We start from the raw sequence: 19946 nt of genomic DNA, 5'->3' as shown, positions 1-19946 counted from the left end.
TTCGCTTTGATTCCATTACATTCCGTACCATTCCTTTCCATTCCATTCCATTCCACTCCATTCTATTCAATACGTGTTGATACCATTCATTCGATTGCATTCAATGCAATTCCGTTCCATTCTATTCCATTCCATTCGCGTTGATTCCATTCCATTCCATTCCATTCGGGTTCATTCCATTCCATTCCAATCAATTCCACTCCATTCCACTCGGGTTCATTCCATTGCATTGCATTCCATTCCGGTTGATTCCATTCCATTCCATTGCATTCCATTCACTTCCATTCCATTCCATTTGTGTTGATTCCATTCCATTCCATTCCATTCCATTCCGGTTTATTCCATTCAATTTCATTCCATTCCATTCCATTCCATTCCATTCCATTCCATTCCATTCCATTCCATTCGGGTTGATTCCAATCCATTCCTCTCCATTCCATTGCATTCAATTCCATTCCATTCGTGTTGATTCCATTCCATTCCATTCCATTGAATTCCATTCCATTCCGTTTCATTGCATTCGTGTGGATTCCATTCCAATCATTTCCATTCCATTCCATTCGTGTTGAATGCACTCCATGCCATTCCATTCCATTCCATTCCATTCCATTCCATTCCATTCCATTCCATTCCATTCCATTCTATTCCATTCCAATCGGGTTGATTCCATTCCATTCCATTCCATTCCATTGCATTCGAGTTGATTCCATTCCATTCCGTTCCGTTCCATACCATTTCTGTTGATTCCATTACATTCCATTGCATTCCATTGAATTCAATTTCATTCCATTTGTGTTGATTCCATTCCATTCCATTCCATTCCATTCCATTCCATTGCATTCCATTCCACTAAATTTCGATTGGGTTGATTCCATTCCATTCCATTCCATTCCATTCCATTCCATTCCATTCCATTTTTGTTAATTGCATTCCAATCCATTCCATTTCATTCCATTCCATTCCATTTGGATTGATTCCATTCCATTCCATTCCATTCCATTCCATTCCATTCCATTCCATTCCGTTCCATTACATTTGGGTTGATTCCATTCCATTCCATTCCATTTCAATCCATTTGGGTTGATTCCATTCCATTCCATTGCATTCCATTCACTTCCATTCCATTCCATTTGTGTTTATTCCATTCCATTCCATTCCATTCCATTGCAATCCTTTCGATTTCATTCAAATTGTGTTCATTCAATTCCATTCCATCCCATTCCTTTCCATTTGGGTTGATTGCATTCCATTCCATTCCATTTCATTCCTTTCTGGTTGATTCCATTCCATTCCATTCCATTCCATTCCATTCCATTCCATTCCATTATGGTTGATTCCATTCCATTCTATTCCATTCCTTTCCATTCCATTCCATTTCATTCCTTTCCATTCCATTCTCTTCGGATTGATTCCATTCCATTCCATTCCATTCCATTCCATTCCATTATGGTTGATTCCATTCCATTCCATTCCATTCTATTCCATTCCATTCGGGTTGATTCCATTCCATTCCATTCCATTCCATTCCGGTGGAATCCATTCCATCTCATTCCATTCTGGTTGAATCCATTCCATTCCATTGCATTCCATTCCATCCCATTGCATTCCACACCACTTCATTCCGATTGGGTTGATTCCATTCCATTCCATTCCATTCTATTCCATTCCATTTGGGTTGAATCCATTCCATTCCATTGAATTCCATTCCATTCCATTCCATTTGGTTTGATTGCATTCCATTCCTTTGCATTCCATTCTATTCCAATCCATTCTATTCCAATCCATTTGGGTTGAATCCATTCCATTCCATTGAATTCCATTCCATTCCATTCCATTTGGGTTGATTCCATTCCATTCCATTCCATTCCATTTCATTCCATTTGGGTTGATTCCATTCCATTCCATTCCATTCCCTTCAATTATATTCCATTTTTGTTGATTCCGTTCCATTCCATTCCATTCCAATCCACTCAATTCCATTCCATTCCATTCCATGTGGGTTGATTCCATTCCATTCCATTCCATTGCATTCCATTACATTAAATTCCCTTCCATTGCATTCCATTCCATTGCATTTCATTCCATTCGGGTTGATTCCATTCCATTCCTTTCCATTCCATTCCATTTCATTCCATTCCATTCTGGTTGATTCCATTCCATTCCATTCCATTCCATTCGGGTTGATACCATTCCATTCCATTCCATTCCATTCCATTCCATTAGGGTTAATTCCATTCCATTCCATTCCATTCCATTCAATTCCATTCCATTTCATTCCATTCCCTTCAGGTTGATTCCATTCCACTCCATTGCATTGCATTCCATTCCATTCCATTTCTTTCCATTCGGGTTGTTTCCATTCCATTCCATTCCATTACATTCCATTCGGGTTGACTCCATTCCATTTCATTCCATTCCATTCTATTCCATTCCTTTCCATTCCATTCCATTCGGGTTGATTCCATTCCATTCCATTCCATTCCATTTCATTCCATTTGGGTTGATTCCATTCCATTCCATTCCATTCCCTTCAATTATATTCCATTTTTGTTGATTCCGTTCCATTCCATTCCATTCCAATCCACTCAATTCCATTCCATTCCATTCCATGTGGGTTGATTCCATTCCATTCCATTCCATTGCATTCCATTACATTCCATTCCCTTCCATTGCATTCCATTCCATTGCATTTCATTCCATTCGGGTTGATTCCATTCCATTCCTTTCCATTCCATTCCATTTCATTCCATTCCATTCGTGTTGATTCCATTCCATTCCATTCCATTCCATTCCCTTTGGGTTGATTTCATTCCATTGCATTCCATTCCATTCCATTCTATTCCATTCTGGTTGATTCCATTCCATTCCATTCCATTCCATTCGGGTTGATACCATTCCATTCCATTCCATTCCATTCCATTCCATTCCATTCCATTCCATTAGGGTTAATTCCATTCCATTCCATTCCATTCCATTCAATTCCATTCCATTTCATTCCATTCCCTTCAGGTTGATTCCATTCCACTCCATTGCATTGCATTCCATTCCATTCCATTTCTTTCCATTCGGGTTGTTTCCATTCCATTCCATTCCATTACATTCCATTCGGGTTGACTCCATTCCATTTCATTCCATTCCATTCTATTCCATTCCTTTCCATTCCATTCCATTCGGGTTGATTCCATTCCATTCCATTCCATTCCATTCGGGTTGATTCCTTTCCGTTCCATTCCATTCCATTCCATTCCATTACTTTGCATTACATTACATTATATACGGGTAGATTCCATTCCATTCCATTCAATTCCATTCCATTCCATTCGGGTTGATTCGTTTCCATTCCATTACACTAGGGTAGATTTCGTTCTATTCCATTCCATTCCATTCCATTCGTTTTGATTGCATTCAATTCCATTCCATTCCTTTCCATTCCATTCCATTTTGTTTGATCCCGTTCCGTTCCTTTCCATTGCATTCCATTCCATTCCATTTCATTCCGTTCGGGTTGATTCCATTCCATTCCATTCCATTCCATTCCACTCCATTCTGGGTGATTCCATTCCATTCCATTCCATTCCATTCCATTCCATTCCATTCCATTCCATTCGGATTGATTCCATTCCATTCCCTTCCATTCCATTCCATTCCATTCCATTCCATTCCATTCTAATCCATTTCATTCCATTCTATTCGCTTTGATTCCATTACATTCCGTACCATTCCTTTCCATTCCATTCCATTCCACTCCATTCTATTCAATACGTGTTGATACCATTCATTCGATTGCATTCAATGCAATTCCGTTCCATTCTATTCCATTCCATTCGCGTTGATTCCATTCCATTCCATTCCATTCGGGTTCATTCCATTCCATTCCAATCAATTCCACTCCATTCCACTCGGGTTCATTCCATTGCATTGCATTCCATTCCGGTTGATTCCATTCCATTCCATTGCATTCCATTCACTTCCATTCCATTCCATTTGTGTTGATTCCATTCCATTCCATTCCATTCCATTCCGGTTTATTCCATTCAATTTCATTCCATTCCATTCCATTCCATTCCATTCCATTCCATTCCATTCCATTCGGGTTGATTCCAATCCATTCCTCTCCATTCCATTGCATTCAATTCCATTCCATTCGTGTTGATTCCATTCCATTCCATTCCATTGAATTCCATTCCATTCCGTTTCATTGCATTCGTGTGGATTCCATTCCAATCATTTCCATTCCATTCCATTCGTGTTGAATGCACTCCATGCCATTCCATTCCATTCCATTCCATTCCATTCCATTCCATTCCATTCCATTCCATTCTATTCCATTCCAATCGGGTTGATTCCATTCCATTCCATTCCATTCCATTGCATTCGAGTTGATTCCATTCCATTCCGTTCCGTTCCATACCATTTCTGTTGATTCCATTACATTCCATTGCATTCCATTGAATTCAATTTCATTCCATTTGTGTTGATTCCATTCCATTCCATTCCATTCCATTCCATTCCATTGCATTCCATTCCACTAAATTTCGATTGGGTTGATTCCATTCCATTCCATTCCATTCCATTCCATTCCATTCCATTCCATTTTTGTTAATTGCATTCCAATCCATTCCATTTCATTCCATTCCATTCCATTTGGATTGATTCCATTCCATTCCATTCCATTCCATTCCATTCCATTCCATTCCATTCCGTTCCATTACATTTGGGTTGATTCCATTCCATTCCATTCCATTTCATTCCATTTGGGTTGATTCCATTCCATTCCATTGCATTCCATTCACTTCCATTCCATTCCATTTGTGTTTATTCCATTCCATTCCATTCCATTCCATTGCAATCCTTTCGATTTCATTCAAATTGTGTTCATTCAATTCCATTCCATCCCATTCCTTTCCATTTGGGTTGATTGCATTCCATTCCATTCCATTTCATTCCTTTCTGGTTGATTCCATTCCATTCCATTCCATTCCATTCCATTCCATTCCATTCCATTCCATTATGGTTGATTCCATTCCATTCTATTCCATTCCTTTCCATTCCATTCCATTTCATTCCTTTCCATTCCATTCTCTTCGGATTGATTCCATTCCATTCCATTCCATTCCATTCCATTCCATTATGGTTGATTCCATTCCATTCCATTCCATTCTATTCCATTCCATTCGGGTTGATTCCATTCCATTCCATTCCATTCCATTCCGGTGGAATCCATTCCATTTCATTCCATTCTGGTTGAATCCATTCCATTCCATTGCATTCCATTCCATCCCATTGCATTCCACACCACTTCATTCCGATTGGGTTGATTCCATTCCATTCCATTCCATTCTATTCCATTCCATTTGGGTTGAATCCATTCCATTCCATTGAATTCCATTCCATTCCATTCCATTTGGTTTGATTGCATTCCATTCCTTTGCATTCCATTCTATTCCAATCCATTCTATTCCAATCCATTTGGGTTGAATCCATTCCATTCCATTGAATTCCATTCCATTCCATTCCATTTGGGTTGATTCCATTCCATTCCATTCCATTCCATTTCATTCCATTTGGGTTGTTTCCATTCCATTCCATTCCATTCCCTTCAATTATATTCCATTTTTGTTGATTCCGTTCCATTCCATTCCATTCCAATCCACTCAATTCCATTCCATTCCATTCCATGTGGGTTGATTCCATTCCATTCCATTCCATTGCATTCCATTACATTAAATTCCCTTCCATTGCATTCCATTCCATTGCATTTCATTCCATTCGGGTTGATTCCATTCCATTCCTTTCCATTCCATTCCATTTCATTCCATTCCATTCGTGTTGATTCCATTCCATTCCATTCCATTCCATTCCCTTTGGGTTGATTTCATTCCATTGCATTCCATTCCATTCCATTCTATTCCATTCTGGTTGATTCCATTCCATTCCATTCCATTCCATTCGGGTTGATACCATTCCATTCCATTCCATTCCATTCCATTCCATTCCATTCCATTAGGGTTAATTCCATTCCATTCCATTCCATTCCATTCAATTCCATTCCATTTCATTCCATTCCCTTCAGGTTGATTCCATTCCACTCCATTGCATTGCATTCCATTCCATTCCATTTCTTTCCATTCGGGTTGTTTCCATTCCATTCCATTCCATTACATTCCATTCGGGTTGACTCCATTCCATTTCATTCCATTCCATTCTATTCCATTCCTTTCCATTCCATTCCATTCGGGTTGATTCCATTCCATTCCATTCCATTCCATTTCATTCCATTTGGGTTGATTCCATTCCATTCCATTCCATTCCCTTCAATTATATTCCATTTTTGTTGATTCCGTTCCATTCCATTCCATTCCAATCCACTCAATTCCATTCCATTCCATTCCATGTGGGTTGATTCCATTCCATTCCATTCCATTGCATTCCATTACATTCCATTCCCTTCCATTGCATTCCATTCCATTGCATTTCATTCCATTCGGGTTGATTCCATTCCATTCCTTTCCATTCCATTCCATTTCATTCCATTCCATTCGTGTTGATTCCATTCCATTCCATTCCATTCCATTCCCTTTGGGTTGATTTCATTCCATTGCATTCCATTCCATTCCATTCTATTCCATTCTGGTTGATTCCATTCCATTCCATTCCATTCCATTCGGGTTGATACCATTCCATTCCATTCCATTCCATTCCATTCCATTCCATTCCATTCCATTAGGGTTAATTCCATTCCATTCCATTCCATTCCATTCAATTCCATTCCATTTCATTCCATTCCCTTCAGGTTGATTCCATTCCACTCCATTGCATTGCATTCCATTCCATTCCATTTCTTTCCATTCGGGTTGTTTCCATTCCATTCCATTCCATTACATTCCATTCGGGTTGACTCCATTCCATTTCATTCCATTCCATTCTATTCCATTCCTTTCCATTCCATTCCATTCGGGTTGATTCCATTCCATTCCATTCCATTCCATTCGGGTTGATTCCTTTCCGTTCCATTCCATTCCATTCCATTCCATTACTTTGCATTACATTACATTATATACGGGTAGATTCCATTCCATTCCATTCAATTCCATTCCATTCCATTCGGGTTGATTCGTTTCCATTCCATTACACTAGGGTAGATTTCGTTCTATTCCATTCCATTCCATTCCATTCGTTTTGATTGCATTCAATTCCATTCCATTCCTTTCCATTCCATTCCATTTTGTTTGATCCCGTTCCGTTCCTTTCCATTGCATTCCATTCCATTCCATTTCATTCCGTTCGGGTTGATTCCATTCCATTCCATTCCATTCCATTCCACTCCATTCTGGGTGATTCCATTCCATTCCATTCCATTCCATTCCATTCCATTCCATTCCATTCGGATTGATTCCATTCCATTCCATTCCATTCCATTCCATTCCATTCCATTCCATTCCATTCCATTCCATTCCATTCTAATCCATTCCATTCCATTCTATTCGCTTTGATTCCATTACATTCCGTACCATTCCTTTCCATTCCATTCCATTCCACTCAATTCTATTCAATACGTGTTGATACCATTCATTCGATTGCATTCAATGCAATTCCGTTCCATTCTATTCCATTCCATTCGCGTTGATTCCATTCCATTCCATTCCATTCGGGTTCATTCCATTCCATTCCAATCAATTCCACTCCATTCCACTCGGGTTCATTCCATTGCATTGCATTCCATTCCGGTTGATTCCATTCCATTCCATTGCATTCCATTCACTTCCATTCCCTTCCATTTGTGTTGATTCCATTCCATTCCATTCCATTGAATTCCATTCCATTCCGTTTCATTGCATTCGTGTGGATTCCATTCCAATCATTTCCATTCCATTCCATTCGTGTTGAATGCACTCCATGCCATTCCATTCCATTCCATTCCATTCCATTCCATTCCATTCCATTCTATTCCATTCCAATCGGGTTGATTCCATTCCATTCCATTCCATTCCATTGCATTCGAGTTGATTCCATTCCATTCCATTCCGTTCCATACCATTTCTGTTGATTCCATTACATTCCATTGCATTCCATTGAATTCAATTTCATTCCATTTGTGTTGATTCCATTCCATTCCATTCCATTCCATTCCATTGCATTCCATTCCACTTAATTTCGATTGGGTTGATTCCATTCCATTCCATTCCATTCCATTCCATTCCATTCCATTTTTGTTAATTGCATTCCAATCCATTCCATTTCATTCTATTCCATTCCATTTGGATTGATTCCATTCCATTCCATTCCATTCCATTCCATTCCGTTCCATTACATTTGGGTTGATTCCATTCCATTCCATTCCATTTCATTCCATTTGGGTTGATTTCATTGCATTCCATTCACTTCCATTCCATTCCATTTGTGTTTATTCCATTCCATTCCATTCCATTCCATTGCAATTCTTTCGATTTCATTCAAATTGTGTTCATTCAATTCCATTCCATCCCATTCCTTTCCATTTGGGTTGATTGCATTCCATTCCATTCCATTTCATTCCTTTCTGGTTGATTCCATTCCATTCCATTCCATTCCATTCCATTCCATTCCATTCCATTATGGTTGATTCCATTCCATTCTATTCCATTCCTTTCCATTCCATTCCATTTCATTCCTTTCCATTCCATTCTCTTCGGATTGATTCCATTCCATTCCATTCCATTCCATTCCATTCCATTCCATTCCATTATGGTTGATTCCATTCCATTCCATTCCATTCCTTTCCATTCCATTCCATTTCATTCCTTTCCATTCCATTCTCTTCGGATTGATTCCATTCCATTCCATCCAATTCCATTCCATTCGGGTTGATTCCAGTCCATTCCATTCCATTGTATTCCATTCCATTCCATTTCATTCCATTCGGGTTGATTCCATTCCATTCCATTCCATTATGTTTGATTCCATTCCATTCCATTCCATTCCTTTCCATTCCATTCCATTTCATTCCTTTCCATTCCATTCTCTTCGGATTGATTCCATTCCATTCCTTCCAATTCCATTCCATTCGGGTTGATTCCAGTCCATTCCATTCCATTGTATTCCATTCCATTCCATTTCATTCCATTCGGGTTGATTCCATTCCATTCCATTCCATTCCATTCCATTCCATTCCATTCCATTCGGGTTGATTCCATTCCATTTCATTCCATTCCATTCCATTCCTTTCCATTCCATTCCATTCGGGTTGATTCCATTCCATTCCATTCCATTCCATTCCATTCCATTCGATTACATTACATTCTATTCGGGTTGATTCCATTCCTTTGCATTCCATTCCATTCCATTCCATTCCATTCCATTCTATCCCAGTCCATTTGGGTTGATTCCTCTCCATTCCATTCCATTCCATTTCATTCCATTTATGTTGATTGCATTCCATTCCATTCAATTCCATTCCATTCCACTCCATTCCATGCAATTCGTGTTGATTCCATTCCATTCCATTCGGGTTGATTCCATTCCATTCCATTCCATTCCACTAAATTTTACCCTATTCCATTCGGGTTCATTGCATTCCATTCCATTACATTCCGGTTGATTCCATTCCATTCCATTGCATTACATTCAATTTCATACCATTCCATTTGTGTTGATTCCATTCCATTCCATTCCATTCCATTGCAATCCATTCCATTTCATTCAAATTGTGTTCATTCAATTCCATTCCATTCCTTTCCATTCTATTCCATCCCATTCCATTCCATTTGGGTTGAATGCATTCCATTCTAATCCATTCTATTCCATTCCATGTGTGTTGATTCCATTCCATTCCATTCTATTCCATTCCATTCCATTCTATTCACGTTGATTTCTTTCCATCCCATTCCATTCCATTCCATCCCTTTGCATTCCATTCCGTTCGGATTGATTCCATTCCATTCCATTACATTCCTTTCGGTTTGTTTCCATTCCATTCCATTCCATTTCATTCGGTTTGATTCCATTCCATTCCATTGCATTCCATTTCAATCCTTTCCATTCCATTGCATTCCATTCCACTTCATTTCACTCCATTCAGGTTGATTCCATTCCATTCCATTCCATGCCATTCCATTCCGTTCCATTCCATTCCATTCCATTAGAGTAGATTCCATTCAATTCCGTTCCATTCCATTCCATTCCATTCCATTTCATGCCATTCCATTCCATTTAATTCCAATCCATTCCATTACCTTCGGGTTGATTCCATTCCATTCCATTCCATTCCATTTCACTCCATTCAGGTTGATTCCATTCCATTCCATTTCATTCCATTTAGGTTGATTCCATTTCATTCCATTCCATTTTATTCGCGTTGATTCCATTCCATTCCATTCCATTCCATTCCTTTCCATTCCATTTCATTGCATTCGGGTTAAATCCATTCCATTACATTCCATTCGATTCCATTCCATTCCATTCCATTCCATTCCATTCCATTTGGGTTGATTCCACGCCATTCCATTCCATTCCATTCTTGTTGATTCCATTGAATTTCATTCCATTCCATTCCATTCCACTCCATTCCATTCCATTCCATTCGGGTTTATTCCATTCCATTCCACTCGATTCCATTCCATTGTATTCCATTCCATTCGTGTTGATTCCATTCCATTCCATTCCATTGCATTCCATTCCATTCCGTTTCATTCCATTCGTGTTGATTCCAATCCATGCCATTCCATTCCATTCCATTCCATTCCATTCTATTCCATTCCGTTAGTGTTGATTCCATTCCATTCCATTCCATCCCATTCGGGTTGATTCGATTCCATCCCATTCCATTTCATTCGGTTTGATTCCATTCCATTCCATTCCATTCCATTGCATTCCATTTCATTCCTTTCCATTCCATTGCATTCCTTTCCACTCCATTTCCCTCCATTCAGGTTGATTCCATTCCATTCCATTCCATTCCATTCCATTCCATTGCATTAGGGTTGATTCCATTTCATTCCATTCCATTCCATTCCATTCCATTCCATTCCATTTCATTCCATTCCATTCCATTCCCTACGGGTTGATTCCATTCAATTCCATTCCCTTCGGGTTGATTCTTTTCAATTCCATTAGATTCCATTCCTTTCCATTCCATTCCATTCAGGTTGATGCCATTCCGTTCCATTCCATTCCATTCGGGTTGACACCATTCCATTCCATTCCATTCCCTTCCATTGCATTCCATTCTATTTCATTTCATTCCATTCGGGTTGATTCCATTCCATTCCTTTCAATTCCATTCCAATTCATTCCATTCCATTCGGGTTGATTCCATTCTATTCCATTCCAATCCATTCCATTCCATTTCCTTTGTGTTGATTCCATTCCATTCCATTCCATTCCGTTCCATTCCATTCGATTCTCGTTGATTCCATTCCATTCCATTCCATTCCATTCGGGTTGATTAAATTGCATTCGATTCCATTCCATTCCATTTCATTCCTTTCCATTCCATTGCGTTCCATTCCTCTCTATTTCATTCCATTCAGGTAGATTCCATTCCATTCCATTCCATTCCATTCCATTGCATTCCATTCCATTCCACTTCATTCCATTCGTTTTGACTCCTTTAAATTCCATTCCATTCCATTCCATTCCATTCCATCCCATTCCATTCCATTCCATTTGGTTTGATTCCATGCCATTCCATTCCATTCCATGCCATTCGGCTTGATTCCATTCCATTTCATTCCATTGCATTCCATTCCATTCCATTCCATTCCATTCCATTCCATTCCATTCCTTTCCGGTTTATTCCATTCCTTTCCCTTCCATTCCATTCAATTCCATTCAGGTTGTTTCCATTCCATTCCATTGCAATCCATTCCATTCTATTTCATTCCATTCTTGTTGATTCCATTCCATTCCATTCCATTGTGTTCCATTCCATTCTGTTTCATTCCGTTCGTGTTGATTCAATTCCATGGAATTCCATTCCATTCCATTCCATTCCATTCGTGTTGATTCCATTCCGTTCCATTCCATTCTATTTCATTCCATTCGGGTTGATTCCATTCCATTCCATTCCATTCTTGTTGATTCCATTCCATTCCATTCCATTCTATTCCATTCCATTCGGGTTGATTCCATTCCATTCCATTCCATTCCATTCCATTCCATTCCATTCCGGTGGAATCCATTCCATTCCATTCCATTCTGGTTGAATCCATTCCATTCCATTGCATTCCATTCCATCCCATTGCATTCCATTCCATCCCATTGCATTCCATACCACTTCATTCCGATTGGGTTGATTCCATTCCATTCCATTCCATTCTATTCCATTCCATTTGGGTTGAATCCATTCCATTCCATTGAATTCCATTCCATTCCATTCCATTTGGTTCGATTGCATTCCATTCCTTTGCATTCCATTCCATTCCAATCCATTCTATTCCAATCCATTTGGGTTGAATCCATTCCATTCCATTGAATTCCATTCCATTCCATTCCATTTGGGTTGATTCCATTCCATTCCATTCCATTCCATTTCATTCCATTTGGGTTGATTCCATTCCATTCCATTCCATTCCCTTCAATTATATTCCATTTTTGTTGATTCCGTTCCATTACATTCCATTCCAATCCACTCAATTCCATTCCATTCCATTCCATGTGGGTTGATTCCATTCCATTCCATTCCATTGCATTCCATTACATTCCATTCCCTTCCATTTCATTCCATTCCATTGCATTTCATTCCATTCGGGTTGATTCCATTCCATTCCTTTCCATTCCATTCCATTTCATTCCATTCCCTTTGGGTTGATTTCATTCCATTGCATTCCATTCCATGCCATTCTATTCCATTCTGGTTGATTCCATTCCATTCCATTCCATTCCATTCGGGTTGATACCATTCCATTCCATTCCATTCCATTCCATTCCATTCCATTCCATTAGGGTTAATTCCATTCCATTCCATTCCATTCCATTCAATTCCATTCCATTTCATTCCATTCCCTTCGGGTTGATTCCATTCCACTCCATTGCATTGCATTCCATTCCATTCCATTTCTTTCCATTCGGGTTGTTTCCATTCCATTCCATTCCATTACATTCCATTCGGGTTGACTCCATTCCATTTCATTCCATTCCATTCCATTCCATTCCATTCCATTCCATTCCATTCGGGTTGATTCCATTCCATTCCATTCCATTCCATTCCATTCGGGTTGATTCCTTTCCGTTCCATTCCATTCCATTCCATTACTTTGCATTACATTATATTATATTCGAGTAGATTCCATTCCATTCCATTCAATTCCATTCCATTCCATTCGGGTTGATTCGTTTCCATTCCATTCCATTAGGGTAGATTTCGTTCTATTCCATTCCATTCCATTCCATTAGTTTTGATTCCATTCAATTCCATTCCATTCCTTTCAATTCCATTCCATTTTGTTTGATTCCGTTCCGTTCCTTTCCATTGTATTCCATTCCATTCCATTTCATTCCGTTCGGGTTGATTCCATTCCATTCCATTCCATTCCACTCCATTCTGGGTGATTCCATTCCATTCCATTCCATTCCATTCCATTCCATTCCATTCTATTCCATTCCATTTGGGTTGAATCCATTCCATTCCATTGAATTCCATTCCATTCCATTCCATTTGGTTTGATTGCATTCCATTCCTTTGCATTCCATTCCATTCCAATCCATTCTATTCCAATCCATTTGGGTTGAATCCATTCCATTCCATTGAATTCCATTCCATTCCATTCCATTTGGGTTGATTCCATTCCATTCCATTCCATTCCATTTCATTCCATTTGGGTTGATTCCATTCCATTCCATTCCATTCCCTTCAATTATATTCCATTTTTGTTGATTCCGTTCCATTACATTCCATTCCAATCCACTCAATTCCATTCCATTCCATTCCATGTGGGTTGATTCCATTCCATTCCATTCCATTGCATTCCATTACATTCCATTCCCTTCCATTTCATTCCATTCCATTGCATTTCATTCCATTCGGGTTGATTCCATTCCATTCCTTTCCATTCCATTCCATTTCATTCCATTCCCTTTGGGTTGATTTCATTCCATTGCATTCCATTCCATGCCATTCTATTCCATTCTGGTTGATTCCATTCCATTCCATTCCATTCCATTCGGGTTGATACCATTCCATTCCATTCCATTCCATTCCATTCCATTCCATTCCATTAGGGTTAATTCCATTCCATTCCATTCCATTCCATTCAATTCCATTCCATTTCATTCCATTCCCTTCGGGTTGATTCCATTCCTCTCCATTGCATTGCATTCCATTCCATTCCATTTCTTTCCATTCGGGTTGTTTCCATTCCATTCCATTCCATTACATTCCATTCGGGTTGACTCCATTCCATTTCATTCCATTCCATTCCATTCCATTCCATTCCATTCCATTCCATTCGGGTTGATTCCATTCCATTCCATTCCATTCCATTCCATTCGGGTTGATTCCTTTCCGTTCCATTCCATTCCATTCCATTACTTTGCATTACATTATATTATATTCGAGTAGATTCCATTCCATTCCATTCAATTCCATTCCATTCCATTCGGGTTGATTCGTTTCCATTCCATTCCATTAGGGTAGATTTCGTTCTATTCCATTCCATTCCATTCCATTAGTTTTGATTCCATTCAATTCCATTCCATTCCTTTCAATTCCATTCCATTTTGTTTGATTCCGTTCCGTTCCTTTCCATTGTATTCCATTCCATTCCATTTCATTCCGTTCGGGTTGATTCCATTCCATTCCATTCCATTCCACTCCATTCTGGGTGATTCCATTCCATTCCATTACATTCCATTCCATTCCATTCCATTCCATTCGGATTGATTCCATTCCATTCCCTTCCATTCCATTCCATTCCATTCCATTCCATTCCATTCCATTCTAATCCATTCCATTCCATTGTATTCGCTTTGATTCCATTACATTCCGTACCATTCCTTTCCATTCCATTCCATTCCACTCCATTCTATTCAATACGTGTTGATACCATTCATTCGATTGCATTCAATGCAATTCCGTTCCATTCTATTCCATTCCATTCGCGTTGATTCCATTCCATTCCATTCCATTCGGGTTCATTCCATTCCATTCCAATCAATTCCACTCCATTCCACTCGGGTTCATTCCATTGCATTGCATTCCATTCCGGTTGATTCCATTCCATTCCATTGCATTCCATTCACTTCCATTCCATTCCATTTGTGTTGATTCCATTCCATTCCATTCCATTCCATTCCATTCCGGTTTATTCCATTCAATTTCATTCCATTCCATTCCATTCCATTCCATTCCATTCCATTCGGGTTGATTCCAATCCATTCCTCTCCATTCCATTGCATTCAATTCCATTCCATTCGTGTTGATTCCATTCCATTCCATTCCATTGAATTCCATTCCATTCCGTTTCATTGCATTCGTGTGGATTCCATTCCAATCATTTCCATTCCATTCCATTCGTGTTGAATGCACTCCATGCCATTCCATTCCATTCCATTCCATTCCATTCCATTCCATTCCATTCTATTCCATTCCAATCGGGTTGATTCCATTCCATTCCATTCCATTCCATTCCATTCCATTCTATTCCATTCCAATCGGGTTGATTCCATTCCATTCCATTCCATTCCATTGCATTCGAGTTGATTCCATTCCATTCCATTCCATTCCGTTCCATACCATTTCTGCTGATTCCATTACATTCCATTGCATTCCATTGAATTCAATTTCATTCCATTTGTGTTGATTCCATTCCATTCCATTCCATTCCATTCCATTCCATTGCATTCCATTCCACTTAATTCCGATTGGGTTGATTCCATTCCATTCCATTCCATTCCATTCCATTCCATTCCATTTTTGTTAATTGCATTCCAATCCATTCCATTCCATTCTATTCCATTCCATTTGGATTGATTCCATTCCATTCCATTCCATTCCATTCCATTCCATTCCATTCCATTCCGTTCCATTACATTTGGGTTGATTCCATTCCATTCCATTCCATTTCATTCCATTTGGGTTGATTCCATTCCATTCCATTGCATTCCATTCACTTCCATTCCATTCCATTTGTGTTTATTCCATTCCATTCCATTCCATTCCATTGCAATCCTTTCGATTTCATTCAAATTGTGTTCATTCAATTCCATTCCATCCCATTCCTTTCCATTTGGGTTGATTGCATTCCATTCCATTCCATTTCATTCCTTTCTGGTTGATTCCATTCCATTCCATTCCATTCCATTCCATTCCATTCCATTCCATTACATTCCGGTTGATTCCATTCCATTCCATTCCATTCCATTCCATTCCATTCCATTCCATTCCATTCCATTCCGGTTGATTACATTCACTTTCATTCCATTCCATTCCATTCCATTCCATTCCATTCCATCCAATTCCATTCCATTCGGGTTGCTCTCATTCCATTCCCCTCCATTCCATTCCATTCTATTCCATTCCATTCGTGTTGATTCCATTCCATTCCATTCCATTGCATTCCATTCCATTCCGTTTCATTCCATTCGTGTGGATTCCATTCCACTCCATGCCATTCCATTCCATTCCATTCCATTCCATTCCATTCCATTCTATTCCATTCCATTCGGGTTGATTCCATTCCATTCCATTCCATTCCATTCGAGCTGATTCCATTCCAATCCATTCCGTTCCATACCATTCCATTCCATTCGGGTTGATTCCATTCCATTCCGTTCCATTCCATTCCATTATATTCCGGTTGATTCCATTCCACTCCATTGCATTCCATTGAATTCCATTCCATTCCATTTGTGTTGATTCCATTCCATTCCATTCCATTCGATTCCATTGCATTCCATTCCACTTCATTCCGATTGGGTTGATTCCATTCCGTTCCATTCCATTCCATTCTATTCCATTCCATTTGGGTTGATTCCATTCCATTCCAATCCATTCCATTTGGGTTGATTGCATTCCATTCCTTTGAATTCCATTCCATTCCATTCCATTCCATTCCATTGCATTCCATTTCATTCGTTTCCATTCCTTTGCATTCCATTCCACTCCATTTCACTCCATTCAGGTTGATTCCGTTCCATTCCATTCCATTCCATGCCATTCCATTCCATTAGGTTTGATTCCATTCCATTCCATTCCATTCCTTTCCATTCCATTCCATTTCATTCCTTTCCATTCCATTCTCTTCGGGTTGATTCCGTTCCATTCCATTCAATTCCATTCCATTCGGGTTGATTCCAGTACATTCCATTCCATTGTATTCCATTCCATTCCATTTCATTCCATTCGGGTTGATTTCATTCCATTCCATTCCATTCCATTCCATTCCTTTCGGGTTGATTCCATTCCATTTCATTCCATTCCATTCCATTCCTTTCCATTCCATTCCATTCGGGTTGATTCCATTCCATTCCATTCCATTCCATTCCATTCCATTCCATTCCATTCGATTACTTTACATTCTATTCGGGTTGATTCCATTGCATTCCATTCCATTCCATTCCATTCCATTTCATTCCTTTCCATTCCATCCCAGTCCATTTGGGTTGATTCCTCTCCATTCCATTCCATTCCATTTCATTCCATTTATGTTGATTTCGTTCCATTCCATTCAATTCCATTCCATTCCACTCCATTCCAATCAATTCGTGTTGATTCCATTCCATTCCATTCCATTCCATTCCATTCCATTCGGGTTGATTCCATTCCATTCCATTCCATTCCACTAAATTGCACCCCATTCCATTCGGGTTCATTCCATTACATTTCATTACATTCCGTTTGATTCCATTCCATTCCGTTGCATTCCTTTCAATTCCATACCATTCCATTTGTGTTGATTCCATTCCATTACATTGCAATTCATTCCATTTCATTCAAATTGGGTTCATTCAATTCCATTCCATTCCATTCAATTCCATTCCATCCCATTCAATTCCATTTGGGTTGAATGAATTCCATTCTATTCCAATCTATTCCAATCCATGTGTGTTGATTCCAATCCATTCCATTCCATTCCATTCCATTCCATTAGATTTCGTTTGATTCCATTCCATTTCATTCCATTCCATTTCATTTGGGTTGATTTCATTCCATTCCATTCCATTCCATTCCATTCCATTCCATTCCATTATTTGGGAAGATTGCACTCCATTCCATTCGATTCCATTCGATTCCTTTCCATTTCATTCCTTTGAATTCCATTGCATTCTGTTCCATTCCATATGGGTTGATTCCATTCCATTCCATCCATTCCATTCCATTCCACTCCATTTTGCTTGTTTCCATTCCATTCCATTCCATTCCATTCCATTCCGTTCCACTTGTGTTGATTCCATTCCATGCCATTCCATTCCATTCCATTCTATTCCATGCCATTCTGGTTGATTCCATTCCATTCCATTCTATTCCATTCCTTTCCATTCCATTCCATTCGGGTTGATTCCATTCCATTCCACTCCATTCCATTCCATTCTATTCCATTCCATTCGTGTTGATTCCATTCCATTCCATTTCATTGCCTTGCATTCCATTCCTTTTCATTCCATTCCTGTTGATTACACTCCATGCCATTCCATTCCATTCAATTCCATTCCATTCTATTCCATTCCATTCGGGTTGATTCCATTCCATTCCATTCCATCCCATTCCATTCCATTCCACTCGGTTTGATTCCATTCCTTTCCATTCCATTGCATTCCATTCCATTCCATTTCATTCCATTCGGTTTTATTCCATTCCATTCCATTCCATTCCATTCCATTCGTGTTGATTCCATTCCATTCCATTCCATTCCATTCGGGTTGATTCCATTTCATTCCATTCCATTCCATTCCATTCCATTGCATTCCATTCCATTTCATTCCATTACATTCGGGTTGATTTCATTCCATTCCATTCCATTTCATTCCATTCCATTCTTTTTGATTCCATTCTATTCCATTCCATTCCATTCCCTTCGGGTTGATTACTTCCATTCCATTCCATTCCATTCCATTCCATTTGGGTTGATTCCATTCCCTTCCATTCCATTTCATTCGGGTTGATTCCATTCCATTCCATTCCATTCCATTCCATTCCATTCCATTCCATTCCACGTGTGTTGATTCCATTCCATTCCATTCCATTCCATTCCATTCCATTCCATTTGGGTTGATTCCATGCCATTCCATTCCATTCCATTGCATTCCATTCAATTCCATTTCATTCCATTCGGGTTGATTCCATTCAATTCCATTCCTTTCCATTCCATTCCATTCCGTTGCATTCCATTCCATTCAATTTCATTCCATTTGGGTTGATTCCATTCTATTCCATTCCATTCCATTCCATTCCCTTCGGGTTGATTCCTTTCCATTCCATTCCATTCCAGTCCATTCCATTCCATTCTCTTTGATTCTATTCCTTTCCATTCAATTCCATTCTGGTTGATTCCATTCCATTTCATTCCAATCCATTCCATTCCATTCCATTGCATTCCATTTCATTCGTTTCCATTCCATTGCATTCCATTCCACTCCGTTTCACTCCATTCAGGTTGATTCCATTCCATTCCATTCCATTCCATTCCATTCCATTAGGTTTGATTCCATTCCATTCCATTCCTTTCCTTTCCATTCAATTCCATTTCATTCCTTTCCATTCCATTCTCTTCTGGTTGATTCCGTTCCATTCCATTCAATTCCATTCCATTCGGGTTGATTCCAGTCCATTGCATTCCATTGTATTCCATTCCATTCCATTCCATTCCATTCCATTCCATTCCTTTCGGGTTGATTCCATTCCACTCCATTCCATTCCATTCCATTCCATTCCAATCGATAACATTCATTCTATTCGGGTTGATTCCATTCCATTCCATTTCATTCCATTCCTTTCCATTCCATCCCAGTCCATTTGGGTTGATTCCTCTCCA

This window comes from Pan paniscus, chromosome 18 (assembly GCF_029289425.2).
Source record: "Pan paniscus chromosome 18, NHGRI_mPanPan1-v2.0_pri, whole genome shotgun sequence".
In the NCBI taxonomy this organism is placed as follows: Eukaryota; Metazoa; Chordata; class Mammalia; order Primates; family Hominidae; genus Pan; species Pan paniscus.
Note: the sequence above shows the minus strand (reverse complement) of the source record.